Source organism: Mustela nigripes, chromosome X, assembly GCF_022355385.1.
Source record: "Mustela nigripes isolate SB6536 chromosome X, MUSNIG.SB6536, whole genome shotgun sequence".
NCBI classification, from domain to species: domain Eukaryota; kingdom Metazoa; phylum Chordata; class Mammalia; order Carnivora; family Mustelidae; genus Mustela; species Mustela nigripes.
In genome coordinates, this window is record NC_081575.1 from 100,658,931 (window position 1) to 100,674,866 (window position 15,936).

Genomic DNA, 15,936 nt, shown 5'->3' on the forward strand with positions numbered 1-15,936 from the left:
AGCTTCACTGAAATATTGTGTTTGAATAATGGATTTACAGTCAGCCAGAATTATTTAAGCTCTTTCATGTTACAAGATGCAGAGGCTCACTCAGTTAAATTGTTTTTGGAATTTTATGATACAAATTTTGGGATGAGAAAAGGTGAAGTAGTGACAACATTTGCTTAGAAACACTGGTATATAATTGGAAGATAATTCTGGATAAGACAGATCGCTAGTAAGTGATGTTATTTTCCCTTCTCTAGTTTTCTGACACTTTTGTGATTTAGCTGTTGTTTTCCTGTTACTGTCAATCAATTGTTTACAGTTTACTTTGATGAGCTCCAATATTCACCAGGTACAGTGAGGACTAATATCAGGTAGAGCTTTTGTACCTTATAACCCTTGGCTCTTGGTACATTTACAGGTGGCTATTACTGAGTCAGATCTTCATCACTAATTCAGGTCAGCCCAGAGGGCCATTTGAATAGATGCTCTTGTGGGTGGAATGACATTTGGATGACATTAACCAATATTAATATTCTTCACTATCCTTCCCCTAATTCTCCCACATTCTTTTGATCCCATTGAGTCCACTGAGTTCAGCAAGGCATTTAATTATTTGCCCTAGGGAAGGTAGGGCACAGAAAAGCTCAGAAACAACAAAAGAATAAACTCTTTTAATGTATGTGGGGTTTTAAAGGCACAGGCTCTTGATTTTTAAGACAAGTTTTTTGAGAGAGAAGACGGAAGTTTTGTTGTTTTGTTTTACATGCAGAAGCTTATCACCAGATAACAAAACTGAAGGGCCAAAATAAAATGGGATTTAAATTTATTTCAGCATCATGGATGAAAGTAAAGATGAACAGCTAGGATACTTCATCCTCAGAAAGAAGACTGGGATCCAGTGGTGGAAGGGTTAGAGTGAGATTATAAATGTGTTTAGGTGAAGATTAGTAGGACACGTAAAAGGAGACAGAGCTGGCATTTGCACACTGCCATCTTGTTCTAATTCCCCTCCCCATGATCACACACCAACAGTAGCTAGTCAGCATTCAGTTGGTCCCAGGAGGCCATCCTCCCTTTTAATAACCCAGGAATAATTAAACTTCTAGGAACATTTTTGTAGGGGTCCTAGAACTTTCAGAGGAGCCTTTCTCCCATCTCTACTGGGAGGTGCTGAGGGAAACAGGACTCTGCTTTCCTGAAAAGACCAGGAGAGTGGTGAAGCTCTGTAACAAATGAAAACAAGAGTGAATTTGTACAGGACAGTCTTTGGAAAATTGTAGATGCCTTTACAACAACCAGAGCCACCCCGAGTAACCCTTAGCATGATACTCATGCCGGCAGATCCTAGGTTTCCTCAAATATAATGTATATAATCATGCTTACCTCCAATTTTTTGGTTATATTTGAAATATACAGAACTGTTTCAGACAGAAGGAAAGGATTATTCCAGACAGCCATTTTTAACTTACTGGCTTTTTTTTTGCTATTTGTTTATAACTCACTAGAGGCACTGTATTTCACTTTCTTAAAAATAAATATATTTCAGAATTTGTACATCCTTTTGTACTTAGATGATTTTTAACTGTAACTGTTCAAGTCACAGAATTTAACCCTAGTTTCTTATGAAGACTTTGCTGATAAAACATAATCTCCAATTGCCTTATACATTTTAAAAAAATATTTTATTTATTAGAGAGAGACATAGCAAGATAGGGAACAAAAGCAGATGGAGTCAGAGGGGGAGAAGAAGGCTTCCAGGTGAGCAGGGAGCCTGATGGCAGGGCTCGATCCCAGGACCCTGGGATCATGACTGGAGCTGAAGGCAGACGCTTAAAGATTGAACTACTCAGGCACCCCTGCCTTATACATTTTCTTGATAAATTGCTTTTTTCCCCCAGGGAATTTGTACAGGGTGGCTCAGTATTTGAAATTAGAAATATGATAAAACTTTCATAATATATATGTTTTCATAGAGATATAGAAGACATACCAATGTGTTCAATTAAAATATATAAAGTTTCCATACATGAAAGAATTGGTAGCAGCAAAAGAAAAAATAATTCCTTCTCTTTTCCATGAATTCTATTGGTAGAGTACAAAACATTCTATACTCCCTAGCACTGTTTTACCCCAGGTACTCATTGAAATAGGCTCTTAAATTGTGCACAACTTAAATAATCTGTAAAGTCTTTCTTTAGCTTTGTACACACTGGAGATTTAATTTAAAAAAAGGAATGCTAAAAAACTTATATAAAATCTACTTTTAATGTGTGTATATATATATAAAATGCATGTACTAAAATAAGGACTTTAAAAAAAAATTGAAATTCAAGTTAGTTAACAACATAGAGTGGAGTATTGGTTTCAGGTATAGAATTTAGTGATTCATCACTTACATATAACACCTGGGCTCATCCTAAAACGTGCCCTCCTTAATGTCCATCACCCATTTAGCCCACCCCCTCCTGCCGCTTACCTGCCCTCCAGCAACCCTCAGCCTGTTCTCTTTAGTTAAGAGTCTTTTTTGTTTTGCCTCCCGCTCTGTTTCTATCTTATTTTATTTTTCTTTCCCTTCCCCTAAGTTCATCTGTTTGGTTTCCTAAATTCCACATATAAGTGAAATAATACAATATTTGTGTTTCTCTGACTTATTTCCCTTAGCATAATATACTCAAGCTCCATCCTCATTGCAAAATGGCAAGATTTCATTCTTTTTGATTTCTGAGTAATATTCTTATACATATATATATATATATATACACACACACACACACACACACACATATATGCACACACATACATACATACATACATACCATATTTTCTTTATCCAGTCATCAGTCAGTGGACATTTGGGTTCTTTCCATAATTTAGGTATTGTTGATAGTGCTGCTATAAACATTGGGGTACATGTGCCCCTTTGAATCAGCACTTTGGTATCCTTTGCAGTTAAGATCATTTTGTAACCAATTGCAGAAGCACAATTGCTGAGTTGTAGTTGTATTTTTAACTTTTTGAGGAACCTCCATATTGTTTTCCGGTGATTGCACCAGTTTGCATTCCCACCAGCAATGCAAAAGCATTCCCCTTTCTCCTCACCAATATATGTTGCTTCCTGAATTGTTAATTTTAGTCATTCTGACAGGTGTGAGGTGGTAGCTATCTCGTTGTGGATGTGATTTGTATTCCCCTGATGATGAATGATGTTTAGCATCTTTTCATGTTCATGTGTCTATAGCCATTTGTATGTTTTCATTGGAGAAGTGTCTGTTCATGTCTTCTGCCCATTTCTTAACTGGATTATTTGTTTTTTGGGTGTTGAGTTTGATGAGTTCTTCATAGATTTTGGATACTAGCCCTTTATCTGATAAGTCATTTATAAATATCTTCTCCCATTCTGTTGGTTGCCTTCTAGTTTTGATTGTTTCATTTGCTTAGGTTACACTACATTCCTAATAATCACCAGAGAATACTTTTTATTATTTATTTATTTATTTATTTGTGAGAGCGAGAGTGCATGAGCATGTGTGGGGGAGGGGCAGAGGGAGAGAATCTCAAGCAGATGCTCCACTGAGTGGGGAGTCTTACACAAGAGCTGATCTCATGGCTCATGAGATCATGATCTGAGCTGAACCAAGAGTCTGAGGCTTAACTGAGTGAGCCACCCAGGCGACCCTGTAGAGAATACTTTTTAAAAAATAACTGACATAAGCATTATGTTGTGCCATAAGCACAATTCTAGGTTCAGTTGAATTCCCTTTTTTTAGAAGAACTAACTGATAAACTCATAATTCTTGAATGTTCAATCAAATCAATTCTGTAGGTGAAGTGTGGGGAGCTAGTGGACATAATGCCAAGTAAATATTGCTAGCACGTGATTGTCAGGAAGACCTAACTGATCACAGAGACCTGTATGGTGGCTTGCTCTGATCACCCCCAAGGACAGGAAGACAAGTGATTTTAGGGCCATAGAGGAAAGAAAATCAATCTGAGGAAGAATGGAAAAATAATAAAGAGGTTGGAAAGTAAAAAGATAAAGGACAAGACTGAAGCCAATAAAGGAAAACATACTTGTGAGGGTATGGGGTGAGGATAGTGGCCTGGCTGGGTTACTGGAGAGAGAAGGGGAGCTGAGTAATATGAAATTATGATATGAACACTTATTTTCACTGGTACATTGCTTTGTCATTCTCACAATAACTCTTTAAGACAGAGGAGCCGTAATTTGTTCATTTTATAGATAAGGCAACTGAGGTCATAGGCAAGTGATACAATGGAAACAAGTATACATGGTGCTGGAGTTGGGACCAAAAGCGGGAGCAGTAGAATTCTAGATTAGTACTCTGTGAGGCAGGGTTTTCCCCTCCTTTATGGATAACAGTACAAATCATTTTATTCAGTCACATTCAAAATATTGCAATGAAGCCTAAAGGTAGGATCTGTTAGTGTCTGTACACATTAAGATAGAAAATGTGAGATCTCTACATCTTGGAAGAGTTCAGAATGTGCCCCCCCAAATTGCCATTAAGAATATAGTATTTTGGGGGCATCTGGGTGGCTCAGTCCGTTAAGTGTCTAACTCTTGATTTTGGCTCAGGTCATGATCTCAGGGTTGTGAGATTGAGCCCCATGTCGGGCTCCATGCTGGGTATGGAACCTGCTTAGGATTCTCTCTTTCTCTCACCCTATTTCCCCCCTCCCTTTCTGGAAAAAAAAAAGTACAGTATCTCCAAGACCTTATTTTACTACAGTGGGGCAAATTATTCAACTTAAGTTCTGGGGAGTAGTGGAATGTTTTTTGTAAGGAGATTTTTACTTGTAAGAATACTTATACAAGAGAAGATTTTGGGTGCTTTTCTGTCTCCATACTCACTAAAGAGGTAAAATATTTTATGTGAGCCAGTCCAATTACATATGCTATATGGATTGTTTATGGGAATACTCTGGTATTTTAAAGTTCCCTGTGGCATTAGTAAGTTTAATGTTTCTAATGAAAAGCATTAAGCTAACCACAAAGTTGTAGGAAAAAAGAAGGTGAATATTTCAGAAATTGAACAGCATAATGTTTTTCCCCTACCTGTGTTATTCAAAATGGTTCCTTTGGTCAAATTCATTCCTATCATTCCTATCACATGCAAATAAATCCAGTGCTAGTAATTTGGAGCTAAATTCAAGACAGAAAAAAAATATTATCTATGTTATTTCCTGTTAAGTTATAATAAAATTCCTTGGTAACATAAGAATACGTATCCATTACATAATATATATGCTGTGCATAGAGATTATCTGAATATTTGGTAATCATACCATTCTTAGAATACACTTAGATTATCTATTTGAATCAGTTTTCTCTTGGCATACAGTAGAAAGTTAAAGAGGAAGATCTCTAGAGTTCTAAAATACTTCCTTTTTTTTTTTTTTTTTTTTTTAAGTACACTAACTGTGTTACCAGAGAAGTTGGGCTTTGAGGGACATATCAGTGGCCAAGAAAAGATTCTCTTGAAATCTTTTTGCTTTCACTATCTGGCATCAGAATTCTCCTCAAGTATTGTCTGAGAGAAGGAACAGGGTAAAGTGACTCAACCTCTAGCCAAATCCATTTTTTTTTCTCTCTCTCCCTCCTTTATATCCTGTCTCACTACTTCTTTCATTGACATCTTTAAGGAAGACAAGACAGATACTTTTGAAAAGAAAAAATCACCCAAGTTCTTGGGTTCAACTACTTACTAGGGATGACTCTAGGAAATTTACTTAATTTCTCTAATCCTCACTGACTTTTGTGAAATGGAGATAGTAACAGAACCTGGGTTGTGGAATGTTTGTGAAGATTTAATGAAATAAGCCAGTAAAGTCTTACCACAGTGTCTATGGCATAGTAAACTCTCAATAAAACTTCACTGTTATTATTACTGGGGAAAAGATGTTGTCAATCACTATGTATATTTAGAGATTTAATCGATCTGTCCTGTTTTTGAGCTTCAAAGCATTCCCTGAAAAAATGGACTATTTTACTTTTCTGTTACATAAAAAGTAGTGGGAAACAAAAGTTGTGCCTGGAATTAATTTCAGATGAAAATGTGTTCTTCAAGTAGTCTTCAGCTGAACTGGTCTCTGACATCACAGATGTCAGATGCAGTTGGTATCAGAGGCCATTTTAGCCTGGACCACTCAGAGAATCCATGGTGGCCTTAAGAGGGTCTAGCCTCACTCAGAGACCACAAGAGGGATTTTACAATGCTAATGACTGTGGTGTACCATTAATAAACCTGGGAATAGAATCCCAGATGTTTTCAATGATAGTATAACTGCAGCACAATGAAATATCTAGGGGAGAAATTAGGGCTGGCTTGTTTCTTATAGATTCTAATCTATCCACCTGGAGAAGTATGACACATTTTGGGCTAGATTTAAATAGATTCTGGAATGAATACTCAGGAGAAACATTATTCTTCTCACTTAAATTTGTTGGATTTTGGTAAAATTTGGCTCACTGGTGTGCTGTATGCATTAAATCAAGGCATTGCACTCTGGAATTCATATGCTACAAATAGGTAATTTATCTTCTTCAGAAGCACAAGTGCATTTAGTTATATGACTGTAAGAATCTTTTTAAAAATGGAACCAGTTTGATAAATTTTTCATCCACCCAAGGGCTTTGGTTTCTATTTGAATTAAATTCTAAGTTATCTAGACATCAGCAACTTAACCCTGAAGCTTAATCCCACAACTTCCAAAATTCTCCTTGCTGAGGTCAAAAGAATTTAGAAAAGTAGCTTTTATGAAAAGTCTAATGACTGGCAACATTTCTTTGTCTTTTGAGCATAGTGAAGACTCATATGCCCCAATTACTGGGGAAATATATTTAAGAAATTTGTCTGCATTTTGTTTCCTCTTCCTTTATTTGCATTTCTGCCTCCAGCCCCCATCCTTAGACCTGATTAAATTCATCTTCCTATTCTGATAGAGGAGAAGAACATGATATATACATATTCATATATATCAGATATATGCTAATATGTATATATATATTTTTTCAATTGATAGGCCTTTTTCTCTACATATTTTCTTTCCCTAACTTCCAATGATTTCCCTCCACTTATATTTAAAGCAAGTTTTCACAGATAACTAAAAAGCCACTTGCTATCTTTAGAGATGCTCTCATGTAATTTTTCTTTTTGGTTAACATGAAAAAACAAATGAGAAACTACGATTGTGTGATAACTACCATAAAGGAAAAAATCTATGAATTCTTACGGATTTTCCAGAATATTTTCACTATATGGCAGTGGATGGAAGAGGTAGAGGTGGGGAACTTCATAGGGAAACCACTCAATTAGATAGAAAGATAAAAATAACCTCAGTGTGAAATCATCCTTAGCATTTTAGTCAAATTGGATTTCAATTCTCAATGTGTTTGTGTGGTCTAGGAAACTAATGCTGATGAAGAGAGAGACATCTCTCAGTGGGAAAACCATTGTCTTCTATGCCTTTAGTTCATGTTGGAACTGAAGTATGCAAATGGATATTTATGATTGAATAAATGCTACTTGATATTATATTATTAAATTCATACTCTCATAATGCACTTTATTAAGTTAATTTGCAAAATGCTTCCTCATCTGTGTTAGCGTAGAAGGTTTATATTTATTCCAAAAATATCATTTTGCCCTTTAGTGCAGTTATGTAAACTTTTTTTTCCATTTTAAAATTAAACATAAGACTGGGCATCAGTAAAGAAAAGTTTAAAACTTTGAAAATATGCTTCCCTTTCTTCTGGTTCCTTTTCTGTTGTATGAATTTCAATTTTGGAACATTTAGAGACACTAATAAGGTTAATATCAAATGAGTTCATATGTTCTTTGAACGTTCTTACTTTTTTGTTGTATTTAGTACTAGGTTAAAGATGCAGCCAAAGATAGAGATCTGGAAATACTGATTCACTTTTGTTATTTGCCTGAACACTTTACTTTTTGAGGTAGCATTCTTTTTTTTTTTTTTTATGTAATCTTCTTTTCATTTGCCTAATAATGACTTATTTGCTCTTTCTTTCTGCTCAGTACTTAACTGTGGTGTCAGGCTAAGCTGAGTCTCACATAGGTCTCAATATTCAGTACTTCAAATTTTATCACATTATTGTTGCTCGTTGTAGTTCACTGATTCCCCTGAAAATAGTTTAACAGCATTTTCCTACTCTCTCCCAAATTAAGGTCTCATTTATTCATTGCTTCATTGTGATTTCTCCTCCCTCAGAAATAAATCCTTAACTTATTATTATCATGTCTCAGCAGAAATCAAGGCTTAAAAAGGGAAAGCTCACACAGAACCTCAGTTCTAAATGCTTATCTCTGTCCCCCAACCTGTGGCTAATTTGATCTTAGAATAAGAAGTTGGGTGCTTTTACTGACTGACTTAAACTGTGATGGGTATCTCAAACTTTTATTAATTTTTCCAGTAAAATGATGCTATCATAATTTGTTTGCCCATGTAGATGTTTGTGTGACTTTCAATAGACATTAGATGGGTCATTCATTCTCAGCCCCACGTTGTTTGCTAGGCTACCTGGGCAGTTAAATAGGATAATGTTAAGATCACGGTGATGGCCCCTGATTAATCTGCTTATTCTAAATGAGCTGTTTAGATATCTGGGAAATGATGTCACTCAAATTCTATTTTACTTCAAGGGGCGCCTGGGTGGCTCAGTGGGTTAAAGCCTCTGCCTTTGGCTCAGGTCATGATCCTAGGGTCCTGGGATCGAGCCCCACATGGCACTCTCTGCTCAGCGGGAAGCCTGTTTCCTCCTCTCTCTCTCTGCCTGCCTCTCTGCCTACTTGTGATCTCTATCTGTCAAATAAATAAATAAAATCTTTAAAAAAAATTCTATTTTACTTCAAGCTGCCTTTTCTATAAATATGAATGCCTCTTGGTTGCCTTAGTAGCCCAATAAATTCCTATTAATTCCAAATTCGTAGAACAATGGCTCTCAAAGTATGGCCTCTGAACCAGCAATATCAGGGTACTCACTAGAAATGGATATTCTCAGATTCAACCCTTGACTTCCAGAGTCAGAAACTCTGGGGGGCGGGGCCAAACAGTTTGTGTTTAACAATCACTCGATGTTTGAGAATCACTGTGAGGTGTTATACTTCTTGTTATCTACTTTGCATAGCATGGATCTATAGAGGTTAGGAGCTCAATATTGCATACAATGGAAAATTACAATGATGACTCCAATTCTTCCTTCTTCGCTTATATTCATGCCCTTTACCATGAGACTTTATAATTCCTCTTGCTAAAGATGCATAGTTTATTTTCCCATCTCTTGAATCTGGACTGATTTTATGACTCGCTCCACTCCATATTATATGGCAAAAGTGACTGCTTTCCAGCCTTGAGCTTAGGCCTCCAGATCTCTTGCACATTTCCACTTGCTGTCTTTTGTACCTTAGCTATTGCCATAGGAATATGCCTGGAATAAGTTTCGAGATGATGAAAGACATGTAGACTAAATGGAGTTTTTCCAGTCCTTTGAGTTAAGGACAGCTGAGGTCAACCAGCAGCCAGTTGATCCTCAGGCAAGGTCAGTAGGCAACTCCAGACAGGCAAATCAAAAGCTCTTACTACTGTTGACCCCGGATATTTGGTGATGTTTATCGTGAAGTGTTATTGTGGCAAGAGCTAATTGCTGTCTATGTACAGTGAATTAAGAAATCTAAATTTCTACCATTATTTTTGCCAGTTTTCCCCAGACTTGGACCAAATATCTGCTCTTTACTGCCTCCAGCTGACAGGGTCTGAGCTAAACTTCCCTTTCAGAGTCAGATTGATGTCAGCTGATTGCCATCTTACAGAATGAGCTGTTTTAAACTCACAAAAGACATGAATACAATATATCTAACTCAATGTTACTTTGATACTTTCAGTAATCTAAAAATACCAGAACATAATTCATAGTGAAGGAACACAAGCCAAGCATCATGGAATAGGAAATTTCCTCACTTAAGTTTACATCAAGAACAGTATCTCATATTGTAAAGAACCCTTGGCCTATCATTTTGTTGAGAGGTGAGTTGGGATTTGGTTATAATTCTTTAGTTAACTTTAAAGATAGGTGATAATTTTTAAATTCAGTACTCTGTCTTAGCTTTCATCCACTTGGCTTTTATTTCTTGGACTCCTTACAGTCAAAGCTACTGAACAGAAGTCTGTCTTCTTTCTGAATAATACTTTTCAAATTATAACAATGACATATCCTGAATAGTACCTTATGAAGCAGACACAAGAGGATTTTATCCAACTTTCACCTCACATCAGAGAGACATCTATTTTCTAATTAAACTCTACATTTATCTTTTTTAAGATTGACAGAGCTCATCATTACGGATTGAATATTTATTATGAAGTTGTATCAGTTTCTACAGTTTTGAGAGCACCAAGTACAGGGCACTGCACAGAAGTATGTTTTGATGATAATTTAAATACCATTGTTCTTTATTCTTAAATTTGAATTACTTGCTAAATGGCATGCTAATTGCCTTAAAGAGTTCTTGAAGCTTGTAAAGGCACAGAACTTTATTCTAAGTTGCAGTGGGAATCCTAAGAAAAGCAAGCTCATTGCTAAGCAATAGTTCTCAGACTTTGGGGGTGTAAAGCAACCTCTCAGATGGCTAAAATTTCAGATTCTATGAATTCATTTCTAGAGATTCTGATTTATTAGGAATCAAGAGATTCTGCAAGATCTGCATCTGTAACTATTGATATGGGTATTTGTTATAATTAACATTTTTTTAATTCATAAGTTTCTGATATAACTGTTCCAGGATCCACACTTTGAAAATTACTTGTATATTGCAAGTAGCTATTTGGAATCCCACATTTTTATAACAGAACTTTCATATACTTAAAAAAAATTGAATCATCGTCTTAACAACATGGTGTAGTACCTTAGATAAGATAACCTAAATAATATAAATGAGATCATCAACAATTTTAGGAAACTGTGCTGGGGGACACCGAGAGTGCTAGGAAAGTGATGCAGATCATAATATGTTTACAATTTTGTGTCTCTCAAAACAGATATGTCCAATAACATAATATATGTGAAACCACTTGTAAGTTATAAAGTTCTTTACAAATATAAGAAACATTCTTTTGAACCTATAGAAGAGAACCTTAGAAGGAATTTCTTTATCATTTAAATTTTTGATCAATAGGTGCTGTTGATGTGGGTAAGGCACAGGTGGTGAGGATGCAAGTAAGATATTGAATGACAATAATTCTGAAAAGTATAACAGAAGGTCTTTCTAAGTTGCATGTCAGGATAGATCTGAGAGAGATGTGAAATGATGAATAGCCTGAGGCATATCTTTTCAAAAGATTCTGAAAGCATGATACCAAATATTGTTCAGAAACCTTGATACCTAGCTATCTCTTGGATGACAAGGACTAAACTGTCTGTGAAGAACATCAGGAAAAAAAGGTTATATCATATGAAAAGAAAGTCTACAGAAACCAACATTATATTAAGTGGCAAATAAAAACTGAGTTTGGGATCATGTACATGAAAATTCATTGAACATTATGCAATGCTAAAAAATGGTGATGGACTATGATTATTATCACATTCAAAGGCTTCACCTAAGATTTGGACTACTTGCCTTTATTTTAGAAGATGTCCAGAAGAGCTATCCTATTATTGATAGCTGTGGCATTCTGGGAAGTTGACCTCTCCAGAATTATTTTCTTTTATTTATAGGAATGTGACATTGTTCTATACTGAGGCTGATTTTCAGTATACCCTTAAAGTGTGTTGGAATAGCCAATGTTTGTCAAGTTTCAAAGTAACAGGGATAAGGAGGCAATTATCTACCTGGAGTCATGGCCCACGTTTTTTCTTGAGCTGATACCATTTTGGCTTGGGTAGAAGAGAGTACTGGTGAAAATCAGACAAATGCACCAAATGTCTTAAATGATTTCAAATTTTACAATTCTCCAATTCTACCAGCCAGAATGACCATTTAAAAAAATCTGAAACATGAGGTTCTTAACATTTCTATTCCTTACATCGATGCTTAATGCCACCAGAGTGTTATATGAACCTTTGAAATAACTATAACAGAGAAGAGAAGCCTCACTGTATGGTCTGGGGAACTTGTTTCCTAAATCAGATTCTCTTAAATGGTAGAATGCAGCTGTGAGGTAAATGATTAAAATCTCTAATTTTTTTTAATTCAATTAGCCAACATAAAGTACATCATTAGTTTCAGATGTAGTGTTCAATAATTTATCGGTTGCATATAATACCCAGTGCTTATCACTTCACGTGCCCTACTTAATCTCATCACTAAAGGTAATTACAATAAAACCAGAGAAAATATTACCAGTCTGAAAGGTAAGGTTACAGAAATATGTAGGATAGACTAGATTATCTAGCATTTCTTTTTCATCTTTAGCTCATGAAGTAAATAGGAACAATGTACATTTGGGTGTAAATATATGACATAAGCTTAAATTATGTCACTCTTTAATATATGGAAACTAGACCCAAATTTTGCTCCTCCAATTTTCTTGTAATTTCATTCACTCAACAGATATTTATTTGGTGCCCGTCACTAGTAGGTGCTAGAGAGATACAGCCAAGAACAAGACATTAGCAAGTGGTACCAATAGGAGGAATTGCACTCCAAAACATTATTTCGCATCTGATGCTAAAGAATAACAGTGGTAGTTGTGCAGGTAAACACCAGCAACATCAGAATTTTGGGTATGAGTGTGTGATACACAGCATCATAGCAGTAGAGTGCTAGTACACATTGGCTCTGAGGCTTCAGTGTGTGACTTGTATTGTCCATTGGGAGAGTAGCAAACAGGACACAAGCAGAAGTTTGAAAGGTGCTTGCCCAGTGGGGCTTGTCCTCTCTTGTTGCTCTTTGGAACTCTGAGAATACCTTGTAGAGAAAGTGGCTAATCTATTAGAAGGTGAGCCACCATGTAAAGAAGCCTGTTAGATAAACCATCCTACCCGAGGCCTACAACATGAACTAGCCAGACACCTGCCAGAAACATGAATGAGGTCATTGTAGGCAATCCATTTTCAGTTTTTTAAAAATTATTTTTATTAACATATAATATATTATTTGCCCCAGGTGTACAGGTCTGTGAATCATCAGGCTTACACATTTCACAGCATTCATCATAGCACATACCCTCCCCAATGTCCATAACCCAACTACTCTCTCCATACCCCCCCATCAACTAGCAACCCTCAGTTTGTAAGATTAGGAGTATCTTATGGTTTGTCTCTCTCCCAATCCCATCTTGTTTGATTTATTCCTTCCAACCCCCAGCCCTGCCTCTCTAATTCCTCATATCAGGGAGATCATATGATAATTGTCTTTCTCTGATGGACTTATTTCACTCAGCATAATACCCTCTAGTTTCATCCACGTCATTGCAAATGGCAAGATTTCATTTCGTTTGATGGCTGCATAGTATTCCATTATATATATACCACTTCTTCTTTATACATTCATCTGTTGATGGACATCTAGGTTCTTTCCATAGTTTGGCTATTGTGGACTTTGCTGCTATAAACATTTGGATGCACATACTCCTTCACATCACTACATTTGTATCATTAGGGTAAATACCCAGTAGTGCAATTGCTGGGTCATAGGGTAGCTCTATTTTCAACTTTTCGAGGACACTCCCTGCTGTTTTCCAGACTTGCTGCATCAGATTGCATTCCCACCAACAGTGTAGGAGGGTTCCCCTTTCTCCGCATCCTCGCCAGCAATTGTCATTTCCTGACATTAATTTTAGCCATTATGACTAGTGTGAGGTGGTATCTCATTGTGGTTTTGATTTGTATTTCCCTGAAGCTGAGTGATGTAGAGCACATTTTCATGTGTCTGTTGGCCTTCTGGATGTCTTCTTTGCAGAAATGTCTGTTCATGCCCTCTGCCCATTTCTTGATTGGATTATTTGTTCTTTGAGTATTGAGTTTGCTAAGCTCTTTATAGATTTTGGATACTAGCCCTTTATCTGATATGTCGTTTGCAAATATCTTCTCCCATTCTGTCAGTTGTCTTTTGGTTTTGTTAACTGTTTCCTTTGCTGTGCAAAAGCTTTTGATCTTGATGAAATCCCAATAGTTCATTTTTGCCCTTACTTCCCTTGCCTTTGGCAATGGTCGAAGAGGTTGCTGCCTGTGTTCTCCTCAAGGATTTTGATGGATTCCTTTCTCACATTGAGGTCCTTCATCCATTTTGAGTCTCTTTTCGTGTGTGGTGTAAGGAAATGGTTCAATTTCATTTTTCTGCATGTGGCTGTCCAATTTTCCCAGCACCATTTTTTGAAGAGACTGTCTTTTTTCCATTGGACATTCTTTCCTGCTTTGTCAAAGATCAGTTGACCATAGAGTTGAGAGTCTATTTCTGGGCTCTGTTTGTTCCATTGATCTATGTGTCTGTTTTTGTGCCAGTACCATACAGTCTTGATGATGACAGCTTTGTAATATAGCTTGAAGTCTGGAATTGTGATGCCACCAATGCTGGCTTTCTTTTTCAACATTCCTGTGGCTATTTGGGGTCTTTTCTGGTTCGATATAAATTTCACAACTATTTGTTCCATTTCTTTGAAAAAAATTGATGGTATTTTGATAGGGATTACATTAAATGTGTAGATTATTTTAGGTAGCATAGACATTTTCACAATATTTGTTCTTCTAATACATGATCATGGAACTTTTTTCCATTTCTTTGTGCCTTCTTCAATTTCTTTCATGAGAAATTTATAGTTTTCTGAGTGCAGATTCCTTTCCCCTTTAGTTGGGTTTATTCCTGGGGGTATCTTATGGTTTTGTGTGCAATTGTAAAGGAGATCGACTCCTTAATTTCTCTTTCTTCTGTCTTGCTGTTAGTGTATAGAAATGCAACTGATTTCTCTACATTGATTTTATATCCTGACACTTTTCTGAATTCCTGTTTGAGTTCTAGCAGATTTGGAGTGGAGTCTTTGGGTTTTCCACATAAAGTATCATATCATCTGCAAAGAGTGATAGTTTGACTTCTTCTTTGCCGATTTGGATGCCTTTAATTTCTTTTTGTTGTCTGATTGTCGAGGCTAGGACTTCTAGTATTATGTTGAACAGCAGTGGTGATAGTGGACATCCCTGCCATGTTCCTGACCTTAGGGGAAATCATTCAGTTTTTCCCCATTGAGAATATTTGCTGTGGGTTTCTCACAGATGGCTTTGATGATATTGAGGTATGTACCTTCTATGCCTACACTGTGAAGAGTTTTGATCAGGAAAGGATGCTGTACTTTGTCAAATGATTTTTCAGCATCTATGAAGTTATCATATGGGTCTTGTTCTTTCTTATATTAATGTATTGTATCACACTATTGATTTGTTAATGTTGAACCAACCTCGCAGTGCAGGAATAAATACCACTTGGTCTTGGCGAATGATCCTCTTAATGTACTGTTGGATCCTATTGGCTAGTGTTTGGGTAAGAATTTTTGCATCAGTGTTCATCAAGAATATTGGTTTGTAATTCTCCTTTTTGGTGGGGTCTTTGTCTGGCTTTGGGATCAAGGTAATGCTGACCTCATAAAATGAGTTTGGGAGTTTTCCTTCCATTTCTATTTTTTGGAACAGTTTCGGGAGAATAGGTGTTAATTCTTCTTTGCGTGTTTGGTAGAATTCCCCTGGGAAGCTGTCTGGCCCTGGGCTCTTGTTTGATGGTAGATGATTTTTTTAAAGATTTTATTTATTTATTTGACAGACAGAGATCACAAGTAGGCAGAGAAGCAGGCAGATAGAGAGAGAGGAGGAAGCAGGCTCCCCACTGAGCAGAGAGCCCGATGCAGGGCTTGATCCCAGGATGTGAGATCAGGACCTGAGCCGAAGGCAGAGGCTTTAAACCACTGAGCCACCCAGGTGCCCTT